Below are 17,047 nucleotides of genomic sequence, written 5' to 3' on the forward strand. Positions count from 1 at the left end.
TTTATTTTGGGGAGTTTTGGCTACCATTTATGTTCTAATCATGTTTTTCAGGAAGTGAATTTGAACTTTGAACCTCACCTAGTTTGAATCCTACCTCTATTGTTTTCTATCTCTATGACTTAGGGTAAGTTACTTAACCACTGTGAATTGTTTCTGGATGTTTAAAACAGGAAAATCACAGGGTTGTTGCGAAGATTAAAGAAGATAACATAAAAGGGAACTTATTGCAGTGTTTGAGACATAGTAAGGGTTAGTAAACATTTCCAGTTTTTATCTTTCTAATTCTCGTGAGCAGTTTACAATGAGATCTCATTACCACAGATTTTCCCTAAAATTATGAACCTTTTCCCACCCCTCTCCATTTTAAAGCAAACCTTGAAATGACTGAACCTCATAGGAAGATGTCTCAATGCAGGTAATCCCAGTAGCAGGAGAGGTTGAAGCTACCACAATGCAAAGTTGTCAGGCTCTGATCTGGCAGTAGCTGTGGGAATTAGTCTTAGCTTCTATTTTTAACTCTGCAAGGAGTTGATTGGATGACCTGGGAGAACTCACGTGGCATCTTATTTTCTTTCTGAATTTCTTTCTGCATCTTATTTTCTTTCTGAATTGTACCATTTGTCTAATCACTCTTTTCACTGACTCATTATCAGAAATGATATCAAGGTTGTTGAATAAGGGTGTTGATTTCAGAAGTAATGTTATAGAAAATGGGAATTGTTCCCTTTCTTCAAAGCAATAGTTGACAATTTTATTTTATTTTTTTCTGATACAGTATTGAAGTTCCTGGGAGAGGGCAACTTTAATTTATAAAGAGTTGTTAACATTCACTTCCTCTAACAAAAGCCTTTAAAGGTAATACTACTAATTATCTGCCTTGTACCCCAGTCTTTTTTTTTAAATATGTAACTGTTGAAGTTTTTTAATGTTAATCAGTATCATTAAGTTGTCCAGAAAGGAAAATTAATCTGTTACTCCATTGTACGTCATATACAAAGGAATCTTCTTGGTATATGATATCTTTCTATTTGACTGAATCTCAATGAATTTAGAGAGTACATGTAAGAATTTTAATATTCAGAGTCTTATTCATAAACGTGCACTACTGAGTAGATCCAATCACTAGCAACACCTTTAAACTGAAATCAGAAATAGAGCCTCAGTTAACGTGAAAACTTTAGTACCAGGAACACCTGCCTATGGAAACTGCACTGTTAGCACACGGATGAGCTTCAGTATGAGAACAGTTTTGGGGCTTCCCTGGTGGCGCAGTGGTTGAGAGTCCGCCTGCCGATGCAGTGACACGGGTTCGTGCCCCGGTCCGGGAGGATCCCACATGCCGCGGAGCGGCTGGGCCCGTGAGCCATGGCCGCTGGGCCTGCGCGTCCAGAGCCTGTGCTCCGCAACGGGAGAGGCCACAACAGTGAGAGGCCCGCATAATGCAAAAAAAAAAAAAAAACTATTTTGTTGGGCTTGAAAAGCACATAATTTTACATTTTTTTCTTATTTGGCTTTTTATCATTATGTGGACCATTTAGGGCTAAGGAAACAAGTACAAAAACTGCCTAAAGCCTTCCATTTAATATGTAAGCCATAGTTGTCCACAAGAGAGAATTTTGTGGTGATCAACAACTCTAGCCAAATCGGCAATAATTTATTTCAGTTGGTAGAGTCTAATCATGTGTACCTAACTATGTTCTTTTAAGTAAAAAGTGTAAAACATTTTTAGTAGTAAGTTTGTCCTGAATTTCCAAGTCAATATTTTTAATCCCTGTTTGAATACTGAATTCACTAGGTATTCACCAAAGGCTTGAGGCATAGATTTTGGGCATAGTCTGCTTCTAAGAAGAGATGTAGCAAACAGTCTAAATTCCTGTTTGAAATATACATGTGCATACACATATATTATACAAAAATTTATAGACAGACATTTCCCGAATTACAATGGTTCGACTTAGCGATTTTTCAACTTTACCATGGTGTGAAAGTGATACTCGTTTAGTAGAAACTATAGTTTGAATTTTTTCATTTTTTCAAAGTCTACTTTGAATTTAGAGTAGAAACTATACTTTTCCCAGACTACTGATATGCAGCATGATGTTCTCTTGTGATGCTGGGCAGCAGCAGCAAGCCACTCCTCCCACTCAGCGACTCGATCACAACTGACACACTTACAACCGTTCTGGTTTTCACCTTCAGTACAGTATTCAATAAAACAAATGAGATATTCAACAGATTATTATAAAATAGGCTTTGTGTTAGATGATTTTGCCCAACTTTAGGCTAATGTGAGTGTTCTGAGCACATTTAAGGTAGACTAGGCTAAACTATGACGGTTGGTAGATTGGGTGTACTATAAGCATTTACAATTTATGATATTTTCAATTGATGATGGGTTTATCAGGACGCAATGCCATAGTAAGTTCAGGAAGATGTGTGTTTTATGTGTATTATATATATTAATTATATTATCCAATTATGTGTATAAATATATATATGCATATATGTGCATGTATATATGTCTGCTTTCATGAACATTTGCCTTCTGTTTCAAATATTTGATTATATTTTTTATTTTTTTATTTGGTTATATTTAAAATAAAGAGACAAGTTCTTGGAGAAGCATTTGAAGAATCTTTGTTTCCAGAGTCAAGTTTTGCAAAGAAAACTTATTTTTTCACTAGCTGTTTATTTTTCAATAGTTAAAAAATATTTTTAAATTTCAAAGTGATTCTTTAATATATGAATACGAATATGTATTTACTTCAGGTGCTATATATGTTATTTATACATATGTGTATTTATATATATTTAAATGTTTTTAAACCTGATCTTACTGGGTTATGTCTACTATCCAATTATGTGAGAAGAGTGATATTGTTGCCTTTCAGCTTGGAACACGCTTCTGTTTCATTTGATTATATTTTATCCATTAAGTGCTCTGGCCTTCCATTAGCTCTTTTGCTTTGAGGAATACATTTTATAGTGCATTAGAAATATTCTTCTATTTTTCATGCCATAATTTTCCAGTGTCTCGCAAAATCGTAATTTGGAATGTTCTGACTTGAATAGTGTTTCAGAATAGAGACTTGTCCCTTTTGGAATCATCAGATCTGTTGGTTAGGTACAGTATTTCTTATTTTTTCTGTTGGGGAAAGGGAGGAATTAAACTGCACTATGGAATGTTCCAGTTTTTTTTTTTTTTTTCTTACGCTTATACCAAAAAAATGCACTCTTCTAGTAAAACTAGAAACATGAGAGTGGCAGTTACATAGTTCCAAATTAGGACAACCTAATATACTGTAAGTTTTTCAAGTAAGAGAATAACCCAGGTAGTATACTATTAACTAGATTTTAAAAAATAGCCATTTGTTGATGAATAATTCTATTCTTTTTCCATTCTTAGTTTCATAACATTTTTACACAAAGGTTTATATTAACAAATGCCATCAGTTGTATTGTTGGTTTCCTCCTGCTTTCTGATTAGTTCTATAATTTAAAAATGCTTAAGGTCCAGACTTCTCAACTAGAAAACATAAGCACAGTAAAAGCAGTGTTTTTAAAATTAATTCTGGAATATATTTCTCTTGATGGTAAAGACATATAAGATTACAGATGTGTATGTTTGGATGCTTTATAAATAAAAGTAATATGATTAATAATAATAATCATGTATTAATTTATACTACCAGAAATTCCCTCTAAATACTTTCTAGGACACAAACATTTATGACATTTCTATATTGTTCTCATTTTATTATTTTAATGAAATATTATACAGGTAGTATTTCATAGAAACATTGCATCAATTGTAAAACAAGTTTAGGAATTTTAATTTGTATGTAAATATACTAACTTCTGTTGAAATTGCTATAGCTTAGGGTCAAAATTAATTTGAAGGTTATTACTGTTATTATTCTGGTTTTTCTTAGCTGCTGTCTCAAATTAATTATAAAGACAAAAATATCCCTGGCTTTGAGTTTCTGCACTATTAATGACATACCGAGATGTCTCTTGGGTATCAGTAAATGATATATTTTAGAGCATAACTTACTAAATGACTTGCCAGTTGGCAGACCACCTTTGACAATAAAATATATTTGATAGTCTACCTTTGCAAATTCATTGTACCACACAAATGTGATCTTGGTAATTGACATATGACTATTAAGCTTCAATCATTCTCCATAATATTCCTATTACCAATTATTAACAGAATAAAGGGGAGATAACAATTCTATAGTATTTATTCAGATTTTTATTTAAAGTCAAGTATAATCTATATTTCTATAGTGCTTTTTTAATCTAACACCTCACTTAAGTAGAAGGAAGTGTTCTAGAGGTTTGTTATTAGCTTTTAAATGAAGTAATCTTTAACTGTCTTTTATTTAAAAATACTAAAAAAAAGTTTCATGGTCTTTAATTAAATATAAATATTGGAATTGTCTATGAAACTTTTGAAATGGTCAATCACATAAAAACATAGGGATATCCTTTAAAGCAGGGGTCCCCAACCCCCTGGCTGTGTTAGGAACTGGGCCGCACAGCAGGAGGCGAGCGAGCGAAGTTTCATCTGCTGCTCCCCATGGCTCGCCATCGCTCCCATTACAGCTTGAACCAACTATCCTCCCCCGCCCACCCTGTTGGTGGAAAAATTGTCTTCCGGGAAACCGGTCCCTAGCTCCAAAACAGTTGGGGATCACTGCTTTAAAGTATATGAATTTCTAATATATTTATTTAGGTTATATATGCTGAACTTTTTTTTACATAATAGCTCATAGGTAACCTTCACTATTAAGTATTTTATGATGCTTAGAATCGGAAACAATACAGAAACTAACAAATTAAAATTGTTTTTTGTAAAATATCAAGTGAGAAGAGAAGAATGTTAAATAATAAATATAGCATATTCACAACTTGGTTTTGAATATCACACACATAGAGAAAAAAGACCCAAAGAAAATTTAAAAATTATTTATCAATGGTTAACTCAAGAAATAAGAGAGTCAGGGTGACCTTTACTTCCTCCCGTTCTCATTCTGTAGTTCCAAATTCATTGCAATATATATGTATTACTTTTAGAACCGTTTAAGAAGAAATGTCCCAGTTTGGATAATTTTTTTTTAACATCTAAACATTGCCGAGTATTGTTAAAATGTTCAGTTTTTATGTAGCTTTCTGGACGATCTAGCTGGCCATAAAAAACTGAATATATTAGCGGAGGGGGAGTTTTCCCTCATCTTGAAATAATAATGATAAATAATATTTTTAAAGCATTAAATAATTTTCAAAGCACTTTTATGTACATTTTCTCCTCAGACCATACTAACTCTCTAGAGTTGGTAGAAAAAGGATTATACTCATTTTGCCCAGGGTGGGGGTTGGAGGGTGGGAATTGAAATTCATGAAGTTTAGCAAATTGCCCATTTAAGCCGTACACAGTTATTAAGTGGCAGGGCCAGAATTCTAACCTGTTTCATGCCATGGCCAATCTAGTGCTTTCCTCTATGCTCTAGGAACTGGACATATTTAAGACGTACGCACAAAAATGGAAATAGGTCTGAATCTTGCTCTAGTTGCAAATTTGCCTATAGACCTCACTGGAGCCTGAACCAGGAAAATCTATATGAATTTCTTTCTTCAACCCAAAGAAATGGCCATGTTAAATAATTCCTAGGTTTAATTTAAAAAAATCTATACTGTCTGTTTTTTCACCATATTCCAGTTTGTGTATCTTGTGTCTATCAACTTCTCCAAAGAACCATGCTTCCTACCTAAAGGATTGCATTGCTTAATAAACAAACATTGACAGTTCTGATGCTAACCTGAATTAAATAATATACCAATCATTTATGAGATCCGCCTTAGTATTTTTACACTCCTGAAATATCATCTCTATAACCTGCTTTTTAAAATAGTCTGACACCTACCAAGTACTCTTTCACTTCCTACAAGAAATCAAGAAAAAGAAAGCATTTGTGTTTTTAATTTTAGTGAAGGGTTCTTGATTTAAGACTTAGTCATTTAGTGTCATTTGAATTTCAAGTGTGCCTCAAGTACTTGAGGTTCTCTCTGTATGACTTCTCCAGAGTTTCCACATATATATCATCATTAATTTCATCTTTCACTTGGGATTAGCACAAGAAAAGTTTTATTTACTACTATTTCTTAGTTTTCTTCATTTCAAATATTCAGTGCCTTGTCAAAAATAATATTATAGTCTTATACTGTTCATTGATAACAGATAATAACAAGAAATTGTGATTCTGGTTTTCAGTTAAAAAAACAAAACGAGAAACTAAAGAAATAATTACTATAACAATGTTTTTCTCCATTTAGCTAATCAGATATTCACATCAGTGAGTGTTAGATTTTGAGACTATGAATCCCAATACTAAATGTTATATATTCAGAGAAGTGAAAAATAATAATTATTATGCTTCCTCTGTGCTAAATACTATTTTAAAACCGGTTGGAATCCCCCCTCACAACAATCCTAAGAGGTAGGTACTGTTTGCACCTATTTTACAGCCAGACAAACTGAGGCACAGAATGATTAAATTATTCATGGTCACACAGCTAGTAAGGCACAGATACAGTATTTAAAATCAAGTCTGTTTTTGTGAGAGTCCACATTCCCAAGCCCTGTGATGAAAGCGTGTGATCCCTACTATTTGCTATATACCCATTTCCTTGCTTTGTGGAAAGAAAGGGAGTGAGGGAAGAGGAGGGAAAGGGAGGGAGGGAAAGAGGAAAAGCAGGCAGAATGGAGGGAGGCAGGAGAATTGTCAAAATTCTGCCAGCTTGTTGATACTGTGTGTTATTTCTTATAATAAGGTTGAAATTAAGGACTTGCAGAGATTTACATAGAATAAATAATTTTAAATTTCCTTAAGGGAAGTCTCTGGTAATATTATCAGATGGTGACAGCAAGTGAATTTCTGTTTAATTCTATTCATAATTAAAATGCTACAGCAGGCTCGTATTTGGAACAAACACAGTTCTGGTAATTCTCATAGTAATAATTCTACATTTTCTTAAATTTGTTATCGTTTTTTTCACCCTCAACACTCTCAGCTTATTTAATTTTAGTACCTACTTTTTTTCAAAAGTCCATACATTTTAGTTAGGCTTAAATCATAGGAAAATTGAAGAAAGTTTAGAGCTTGTAACAGAAGGAAACCACCCCCTTCCCACCCCGAGCCCAGCTCTGTCCATTTCTATCAGAGCTACTCCGCCACGAATGGAGGAATTATTCTAATTGGTCAGATTTAGGACACATTCTATTACATAGGGTGACTGTATTTGTTTAGAGGTACACAGCAACAGTTGCACATTTCTTCTTGTCCGTTGCCTGGTCCTGTGAAAGCAGGTAAGTGGAGTGAAGATCCTCAAAACCTAGACCTCAGTCTCTCATTTCTGTTCCATTCCGTTCCACCAGGGTGAGCTTAATCCAGCAGAAGAGTGAGCTCTTCTGTGTTTCGCCGGATGGTTCCATGCAGATGAGTCAAGTTCCATTTTGAGCCTGGAAAATCTTGCATGCTCTCTCATCAACTTCTTCCTTTTCTGAGTGTGTACTCAGAAAATGGTAACATGCCCCCAGTAAGCCCTTACCACAGCTCTGACTCAGGGTTATTAGGAAGTAATTCCAAATCTCAGACATGTTCTGTATTTTAATCAACAGATAATTTGTACTTATAGTTAACATTTTCTCTGGATTATTCACGTGTTCTTATGCAGTTGGAACCTATTTCTGTCTTCATGTGCTTAAAGCTAGGATGAGTATGGATTTTAATCAAGATAATTTAGAAATTTTATGAAGTGTTTCTTATTGGCAGGCACTGTTCTAGGTACTGGTGATAGAGTGTTAAACAGAGTGGTTACAATCCACACTCTAAGCAAGGGTACTTAACATGAAAATTCCAATAGGAAAGATGTACAGAAATCATACGCAAAAAACAAGAGTCAGTTTAATATGCATGGTTGGCATCTTGGGGATAGAAGAAATCTAACACAAGGAGTTTTACAAGACTGATGATATTATAGTCACTTCAGTTGAACTTTGTTTTATTTAAAACAAGCAACTTTTTTTCAAACCAAGTAAAAAAATGGACAGTAATTGTGCGACTTTATAGCTCCTTATTTAGTAAAGAGAGGGTGCTTTGACTTGTGATATGAGGCAATTTCAGTATTTTGATAAACTAACCTTCAGCATTTTAGAAATTAAGCTTTTTCATTGATGGAAATTCTAATATTTGCCCATCAGTTTTTATTTCATGCCTCCGAAACTAGATTAAATTTTCCAATTTTAAGTGGAAAACTGGCATATTATCTGTTGACACTACAGTTCCAAGTTTTATCCTAAGAAAAGGTGGGTGAGAGGAATCCCCAGCTCAAAATCCTATCCAATTTTGAATTCTGAAAGTCTTTTTTTTGATTGATTAGTAGATGTTGGTATCACATTATTTGCAATGACAGAGGACATTGTCAAGTTGTTATTAGCATTCATTGCAGCACCGGCTTCTGAGAATGTAGTAGTTTTTTTGTTTTTTGTGTTTATTTTTGCGGTACGCGAGCCTCTCACTGTTGTGGCCCCTCCCGTTGCGGAGCACAGGTTCCGGACGCGCAGGCCCAGCGGCCATGGCTCACGGGCCCAGCCACTCGGCGGCACGTGGGATCCTCCCGTACCGGGGCACGAACCCGCGTCCCCTGCATCGACAGGCGGACTCTCAACCACTGTGCCACCAGGGAAGCCCTGTAGTAGTTTCTTTTAAACCACGTTTTCTCCTCTTGATCCATGACTCCAACTCTAAAAATATCTTGACTCCTTCCTACATCATACATTCAAGAAATAATTACTGATCGCATATACTATTCCACATACCAGGCTGGTCACTAGGGAGTCAAAATGACTAAGGCACAGGCTTGGCTGTCAAGGAGACCCCAATGTAGTGAACCTTTGCTTCTTACTCTTCAAGAGGCACTGATCCTGTGTAATCAGAAGTAATAGGGAATTAAGTAGCATTCATATTGTAATTCAATGTAGATTGAGCCAGATGATTTTCCCAAATCAGGTTTAATCAGAGATAGGGCAAGAGTGTTCTTAGGGATTTTTCCTTGATGAGCATTGTTAACTATCCTTGAGATGCAATAATAGAAGTCAGTGAGTAATTTATCAATTTGGTTTCCTGTGGGAACCAAGATGAAGGACGTTTTCTCCTTTAGTGATTGACTTTCTACAGAGATAACAAAGGCGCTTCAACTTTCCCAGACAAGCAATCACCAGTAAACAGCAGTGATGGTAGATGTGGGTTATTTACTACCATGGGGTTGAGAATATTAGTGAGCTGCATTTTGCCCACTTGTCAAACATTTTGACATCTTGGAACAGAAAGTGTTATTTAAATATAAAAAGCATTTTCTGATGAATTGCTGTTAGTCATCCCTATGAGGAAATGACCTAGTAAGTAATAGATCAGGAATAAGATTGATTTCTGCTAAAGAGTGCTTAAAGTAGCTACATGTTTCAATTTGTGGGGTTTTTTCAACCATTTGTGAGTTACCACAGTAAAAAGCCCCTATAAAAAGCTCTCTGAATTTACTTTCCAGCATTCTTTCCTGGGCTTTCTCTCTCTTTCCCCCTCTCCCTCTCTCTCAGATCAGAAGGAGAGCAAGGGGTCTAAAGCTTTAGTGAGAATCAGAAGGCTTGTCAAAACAATGATTTCCAGAGCCTCAGCTGGGAATTTGCATTTCTAACAAGTTTCTAGGAGAAACTTCTGCTGCTGTTACATATTTGATGAACCACTGCTCAAGTAAAAGGAATGGGAATTTAGGAAGTAGAAAGATGGAGAGCTATGAAAAGCTGAAGTCAGCTTCTGATCTTCTTCACCAAGCTGCCCACGCTATTGGGAAGATAATCACTACTGCCCCAGGGAAGCGTATTGAAAGTCACACCAATTAGAATGGGCATCATCAGAAAATCTACAAGCAACAAATGCTGGAGAGGGTGTGGAGAAAAGGGAATCCTCTTGCACTGTTGGTGGGAATGTAAATTGATACAACCACTATGGAGAACAGTATGGAGGTTCCTTAAAAAACTAGAAATAGAACTACCATATGACCCAGCAATCCCACTACTGCTGGCACATACCCAGAGAAAACCATAATTCAAAAAGACACATGCACCCCAATGTTCACTGCAGCACTATTTACAATAGCCAGGTCATGGAAGCAACCTAAATGCCCATTGACAGACGAATGGATAAAAAAGACATAGTACATATATAAAATGGAATGAACTTGGGTCATTTGTAGAGATGTGGATGGACCTAGAGACTGTCATACAGAGTGAAGTAAGTCAGAAAGAGAAAAACAAATATCGTAAATTAACACATATATGTAGAATCTAGAAAACTGGTACAGATGAACCGGTTTGCAAGGCAGAAATAGAGACATAGATGTAGAGAAAAAACGTATGGACACCACGGGGGGAAAGCGGGGCAAGGGTGGTGGTGGTGGGATGAATTGGGAGATTGGGATTGACATGTATACACTAATATGTAGAAAATAGATAACTAATAAGAACTTGCTGTATAAATAAATAAATTTAATTTAATTAAAAAAATAATAATTGGGCTTCCTCTGAGTAAGTGATTGGCCGAGGGCATCATGTAGAATACTCTTGACTGTCCTACTCTTAAGCCCAGGTTTGCCGTGAATGAGCCATTTAACCTCTCTTTACCCCAGTCTTTCTCAGATTCAAACTAGTAATGGTGATTTCCCTTCCCTCTTGTTAAAAAACAAGACAAAACAAAAACTATGCAAATCCTGATCGTGCTTTTCCTTTGTGGAAAATTCTTTGGATTTATCCATCTATTACTCTGATGTAGTAAAGAAGAAATTTAGCAAAATTTCTCTCTGTCCATAAAGATTTTAGGCTTTTAAGCTTAACTCTTTAGCAAAAACTACCAAATGCCTATTCTCCACTGCCTGGGGCTAGACATTTCCTTGATTCTGTCTAAGAGGTGGGGAGCCACACGGGAACAAGTACTTAAAGAGACTCTAAAAAGCCCTATCTTTTCTGCACCCCCTTCGCCACCACCAGCTCTCCAGTTTATCCACTGCTCTTCTCACTCTTGCCACACCAGGAACACCAGCCTCTTAGTTTGTACTTTCAACACTCAACGTTCTCCCATCCAAAGGCCCTTGCATTTACGATTTCATCTTCTGGAAATGTTCTAGAAAAGTAATCCATACACATATAAATAGAATATGATACTAGAGGTTATGATAATAGATAGGATATGACTACCTTCAAGTCTCTGGTCAGATGTCACCACATCAGGGAGACCTTGATCATCCTATAAAAAACAGCTGTTGTGCATCCCCATGCAGGTGCACACATTAACCTACACATGCTCCATGCCATCTCTGATATCGTTTTCTCCATATGTTTGTTCCCGTCTGCCAAACAATATATCAATATTTTGGTATTGGTTTATTTTCGGTCTCTTCCCTAGGTAGAATGCAAATTCTGTGCAGGTAGAGTCATGATTTTTTTCACTGCAGAACCTACAACAATCATTGGCACATAAGAGTCACTCAGTAAATATTTCTAGAGTGAAAAAAAGAAAGGTGATATATCCTGACCTTAGATTATCCACTGCCAATTTTGGTATCTTTTGCATTACTTGCTCAAATGATCTTATACTCCAGTCATACGTACCTATTGGCAGTTGTTTAGGACCACCATTGCTCTGTATGCCCTCGTGTCTTTTTTAAAATTTTATTTTATTTTTTAACATCTTTATTGGAGTATAATTGCTTTACAATGGTGTGTTAGTTTCTGCTTTATAACAAAGTGAATCAGCCATACATATACATATATCCCCATATCTCTTCCCTCTTGCGTCTCCCTCCCACCCTCCTTATCCCACCCCTCTAGGTGGTCACAGGACATATATACACTCACTACCAAATGTGAAATAGATAGCTAGTGGGAAGCAGCCGCATAGCACAGGGAGATCAGCTCTGTGGTTTGTGCCCTCTTGCTTTTTAAATCTTGCTGTAGCCTCTGCCTAGGCTGTTCATTTCTGAAACTTTTTTGTTGTCTTTCACACTTCTACATTTCCTTCAAAACACAAATCAGGTGTCCTGTTCTTCAAAAATATTTCATGATAAACTTGTTCTTTCTCTGTGTCCTCCTTCCCACCCTGGCACCCTGTCCTGGCACTTACCTACTCATTATGTTATACTATTCTGTCCAGTTGAAACTCCTTCCAGCTTTACCAGAGACCACTTGAAAGCAGGGACTGCTTCTGACATCAAAAGCACAATGCGCCAATGCCTGGCATATGACAGCTACTCATAAATGATCAATAAATGAACAACAATCCACCTTATTCTTTTTCTTATCATAAGAAGCTACTCTTCCTTGCTTTAAACTTCTAGAATTGCCCCGAGGGATATAATAGTAATGAGTGTTCCTGAAAATCAAGAGAATGGACACTTGTGATAAGTAGCTTGAAGGTCAGCCAAGTGAAAAGTGGAATAGCTCTCAAACAAGGAAGAGGAGTGAGGCATTCGAGCTCCTTTAGGAGTAGCAAGTAGCAGTGATGCTGGTGTTCACACTGCCATGGAGAAAACCACTGCCATGTGAAGCTCCTAACACGAGTAAATATGTAGTATCTCTGAGGTATGTGATAGTATGTGGGAGTAGATCGTGACAGAACTCTTCAGCAACCTTGTTTCTGGATTTTACCTCATCCAGCATCACTTGGTGTATGCTGAGGTAATGCACAAATTTTACTAGGTAATTAGTCTAGGAATTATTCCTCTAGGGTAGAAAGACGCGACCTTACTCCAGTCGTGTTGCTATAACAAAATACCACCAACTGGTAGATGATAACAACAGCAACTATTGCTCACAGTCCTGGAGGCTGGGAAGTCCAAGACTAGCGTGTTTGCCTTCTGGTGAGGACCTTCCTCCTGGTTCATAAGCTGACACCACCTCCCTGTGTCCTCACATGGTAGGAAGGGCAGGGGATCTCTCTGGAGCCTCTTGTAAGGCATTAATTTCATTCATGATGGTTCCACTGTTACGACTCAAGCACTTCCCAAAGGTCCACCTACTAATACTATCACATTGGGCATTAGGGTTTCAACATAGGAATTTCAACATAGGAATTCAATGTATAAAACATTCAGACCATAGCAGATACTTGGGAGTCGAAGCTTGTTCTAAACTTTATAGCTGGGAAGACTCTGTGAAGCTAGTATGTGTGGCTGAGTCATGCATGTTTGAAGATGATAAAAGACCCATCCCAGCAGAAAAATCCTACACACAACTGAGAAACCACTGGGCATTGTGAATGAGTGTATGCCTTGGCAGAAAGATGTTCCAGCTGTTCCTCCTCACATCTGTGAGTGAATTATGCATGATATTGCAAGAGGACTTTTTAAATATGAGCAATTTGGAGCAAAAATGACAAAAGAGAAGTGCAAAGAAACAAGGTGAGTGAGTATTGAAAGGCAGAAGTGGTATATTGGTAGGCCTGGAAATCAACTGTCAGTAATTTAAATTGATTAAATGTAGCATAGAAAATGTACAAGAAAAGGTTGAGGGGATCAAATTAACAGGCAAAAGAAACCATTTTCTCAACAGTAACATTTTTGCTGTATCAAAGTGAAAGCAATCCGTAAGAGATTGAGAAAATGAGTATATTTTCTCATTCCTTTGTCATGTGACAAAGGAATAAAATAATTCCTTTGTCACATGACTAGATCTAAGGTGAAAATTAGAACTTTATCTCAATATAAGGAGGCAGTCATTCTTAGGAAATAACATTTAAATTGAACAAGTAAAAGGAGATCAGAGGCATGAACCAAGAGATAAGAACTTGTCTCACTTGTTCGTAAACTATGGGGCCCAACTGTCGAACAATAATCAGTATGGAGGCTGCAGAGAACAAAGTTTTATTTAGGGTCTTGATAATTGCAATCCTGGAGACACAGATTCAGGTAAAACCCAGAGATGCTCTGTGGAAGAGAAAGAGTCAGGGACTTATAAAGATAAAAGGTACAAGGTTGTTAAAGCTGTCTGTCAGGGATTATGATTGACTGTGACGCAGGAAAGGAAATATTTGTCCTTAAGGGATTCTCTGTCACAAGTTATTTTAGGGTAAGAGTCCGGTAAGTATCTTGAGTTTCTGGAACGTGGACAGATGCTCTGGATGCCTGTGTCAAAGCAATAGGTAGTCAAAGTTCAGATTCCATCTCGGCTGAGATGTGCCTAAGTCACACTTCCTCAGTGGCTTCCTCAGAGGCTCCATGTGAGAGAGCTCTCCCTACCAGTAATGACTCCATTTCTATTTTCCTTTCACACAACTTACCTTCACTCCTCAGATGTGTTGGGAACTGATAAGCATATTCTCACCGTAGTACTTGTTGTCGCTCACTTGCATTAAAGTGGACCATAGCCAACATCAATAACTGATTATTGAGTTTTGTTGTATTTTTCTCAAATTCAGAGTTATTTATTTTAAAGCATCAGTAAGCAAACTATGGCCTAAAGGTGAAATCTCTTCTTGAGCTAAGAATGGTTATTACATTTTGAAAAGGTTGTAAGAAAAGAAAAAGAAAAAAGGAAAAAAAGAAAGAATATGTGTTACAGACCTATGTAGCTCATAAAGACAAAAATATTTATTACCTGGAGGGCTTAAATTTAAGGGGATATTGATGTTCACATTCATTATATATATATATATGAATATAATAAATATATTATGAATAACAACTGAATATAATAAATGTATATAATGAATGCGAAGGTTTATATATACACAGTTAAGTATAAGAGAACAATTTTGTCTTACACATTGTAGGATTTCACGCCCTAAAGGGTGGATTTCTCGATAAGAGAAAGAGAAGATATATATTTACCAGTTCATAGTTTATTGAGGACAAGAAGGAAGAGGACTGAGGCAAGTTCACTTCATTTTTGCAATGACAACATTACAGAGGAAAATGAAGTAAAAAATGTGAAACAGAAGCCTGATTGTGGAAGATGCATGAAGGGAATGAATAAGGCAATGAAAGGGGATAAACTACTTTGAGAGCTCTGATGCCAGGAGGAAAGTGGCAAGTAGTCATGTATGTCCCTGCAGGTATTTGTAGGTTGTCTTCCACTCTGAGATTTCTCTGCTGCTGACCCTCCCCTAAACAAGTGTCAGAGAGGATTGGAGCTCTGTCTTCACAGCGCTTGCTGACTTTTCAAGAGAAACATTGTACAGATAGACCCACAGACATACTGAAATAGATATCCGCAGCTCTGTTGCATGTGTAGTATTTAGCTTCTTCAGTCTGTGTGTGAAACACTTCTAACCTGTTTCCCCTACTCCAGTGCCCACAGGGCCACCAGTTTTCAACCTGTTTTCTCTGTCCTGTTAAACACACCTCTTTTTCTAGCAGCTGAATAGGAAGGAGGACCCCCGTTTCAGTTGTTGTCTTCCTCGAAACTGTTCATTCTAAACGAATTCTCACATTTCCCTTCAGAATCTATCTACCATCTCCCTCTATGTCCAAACTCCTCCTGATAGACAAATTTATTGAGCGCTTAAATGTATACCAATTACCGTTTGTCAGTGGCATTTAACCCTCACAAATATTATCCACATTACACAGTTAAATACTGAGACTTAGAGAAAGTTAGAAACTTGCCAAAAGTTGCAAACTTAACAAGTGACATGTCTAGGATTCAGGCACAAAAGATTTGAGCCCAGAGGCCATGCTCTTAACCATGAAGTTAAACCCTCTAGGAAGAAGTTAACACCTGTTCAAGGGAAATGGAGGGTCCATACTAGCTCCCTTATTTATACCAGCCTCCAGAGGGGAAAGTTTAACAGAAAAGTGCTCCCATTTAATTTTTCTATTTCTTTAACCACTGAATTAAACAATAACACATCCTCCTTAAATGTAATCTCTCTTTGATTCAAGCTTTCTGATTATTTCAGAAGCTTCAGTGAATAGTTGATATCTTCATAATTTTTTTCTTTAATTTCAGAACTTTGTGAGAAGGATAATGCTATTTTCTTTTAAGTGATTAGATAATTTTGTAATTTTCTATGCTAAAAAGTATACTTACAGTATATATAAAATTCGATGTATTTAACGTGTACTTTTGTTAAAGCATTGTAAAATAACAACTGAATTGTACTCAAATAAATACATCGTTTTCCTCAACATTGACTTAATGTGCACTATAGTTCATATTTTTTTCTGATTAGTTCAGAATTATCAAATTAGAGAATTATCATTTTGAGACTGGTTTTTACTAACTCTAACTTCCATGTTCCTAATGAATAAACTAAGCTTTATTTATCCTTAATATTTTCTGACCTCTTCACTTCAATTGAAATCTGGATTGTTTCAAATGATTCCCCTACCATCTCCACCACAAATTTACCTCTCTGTTTCTCTAGTATAAGAAGAGCCAGGCTGCTTCTTACATTTCTGCCACTTTCTGATTATTATTGTATGATCTCTGCATTCCCCTAATTTTAACTTACTGTTAGGAAGTAAAGTTGGCCCTCTCTCTATGCAAACCACTCCTGTATCCTCCAGAACCAGTGCCCACTTCTACTTTCCTGAACGAGGTCAACTACAGTTCACCAAGCTTACCATTTTTTAATTTTAATTAATTAATTAAAATAAATTAATTTTATTGAAGTATAGTTGATTTACAGTGTGTTAGTTTTAGGTGTACAGCAAAGTGATTCAGTTATACATATACATATATCTATTCTTTTTCAGATTCTTTGCTCATATAGGTTCTCATAGACCAAGCTTACCAATTTTATAGTTGCCTGTCTGCATCTATGCCATGACCTCATTTCTCATTCACGTCTCAAAATTAAACTTTCAGAACTCTACTGCAACAACGATCAGTGGTCTACTGAACTTGTATAAGATGACCAGAAGTTGAAGTATTGTAAGCATTAGTAATATAAAAGTCCAACTACTGTCTGTTCTGCAAATGAATATATGTTTA

The 17,047-nt window shown here is 36.4% G+C and overlaps 1 long non-coding RNA gene and 1 pseudogene across 2 annotated transcripts in view; both read left to right on the forward strand.

Moving 5' to 3' along the window:
* The window catches only part of LOC309808866 (centrosomal protein of 78 kDa-like), a 1,034,926-nt pseudogene that overhangs the window by 809,036 nt on the left and 208,843 nt on the right, over window positions 1-17,047 (forward strand). The gene's annotated exons all lie outside the window — the stretch shown is intronic.
* Window positions 1-17,047, forward strand: part of LOC309807703 — a 96,611-nt gene that overhangs the window by 14,395 nt on the left and 65,169 nt on the right. The window contains exon 2 of the long non-coding RNA XR_014294640.1: window positions 16,922-16,987. This is a non-coding gene — a long non-coding RNA (uncharacterized lncRNA). The remainder of the gene's footprint in view (window positions 1-16,921; window positions 16,988-17,047) is intronic.

This window comes from Mesoplodon mirus (assembly GCF_964341445.2).
Source record: "Mesoplodon mirus genome assembly, chromosome: 7".
Taxonomy (NCBI): domain Eukaryota; kingdom Metazoa; phylum Chordata; class Mammalia; order Artiodactyla; family Ziphiidae; genus Mesoplodon; species Mesoplodon mirus.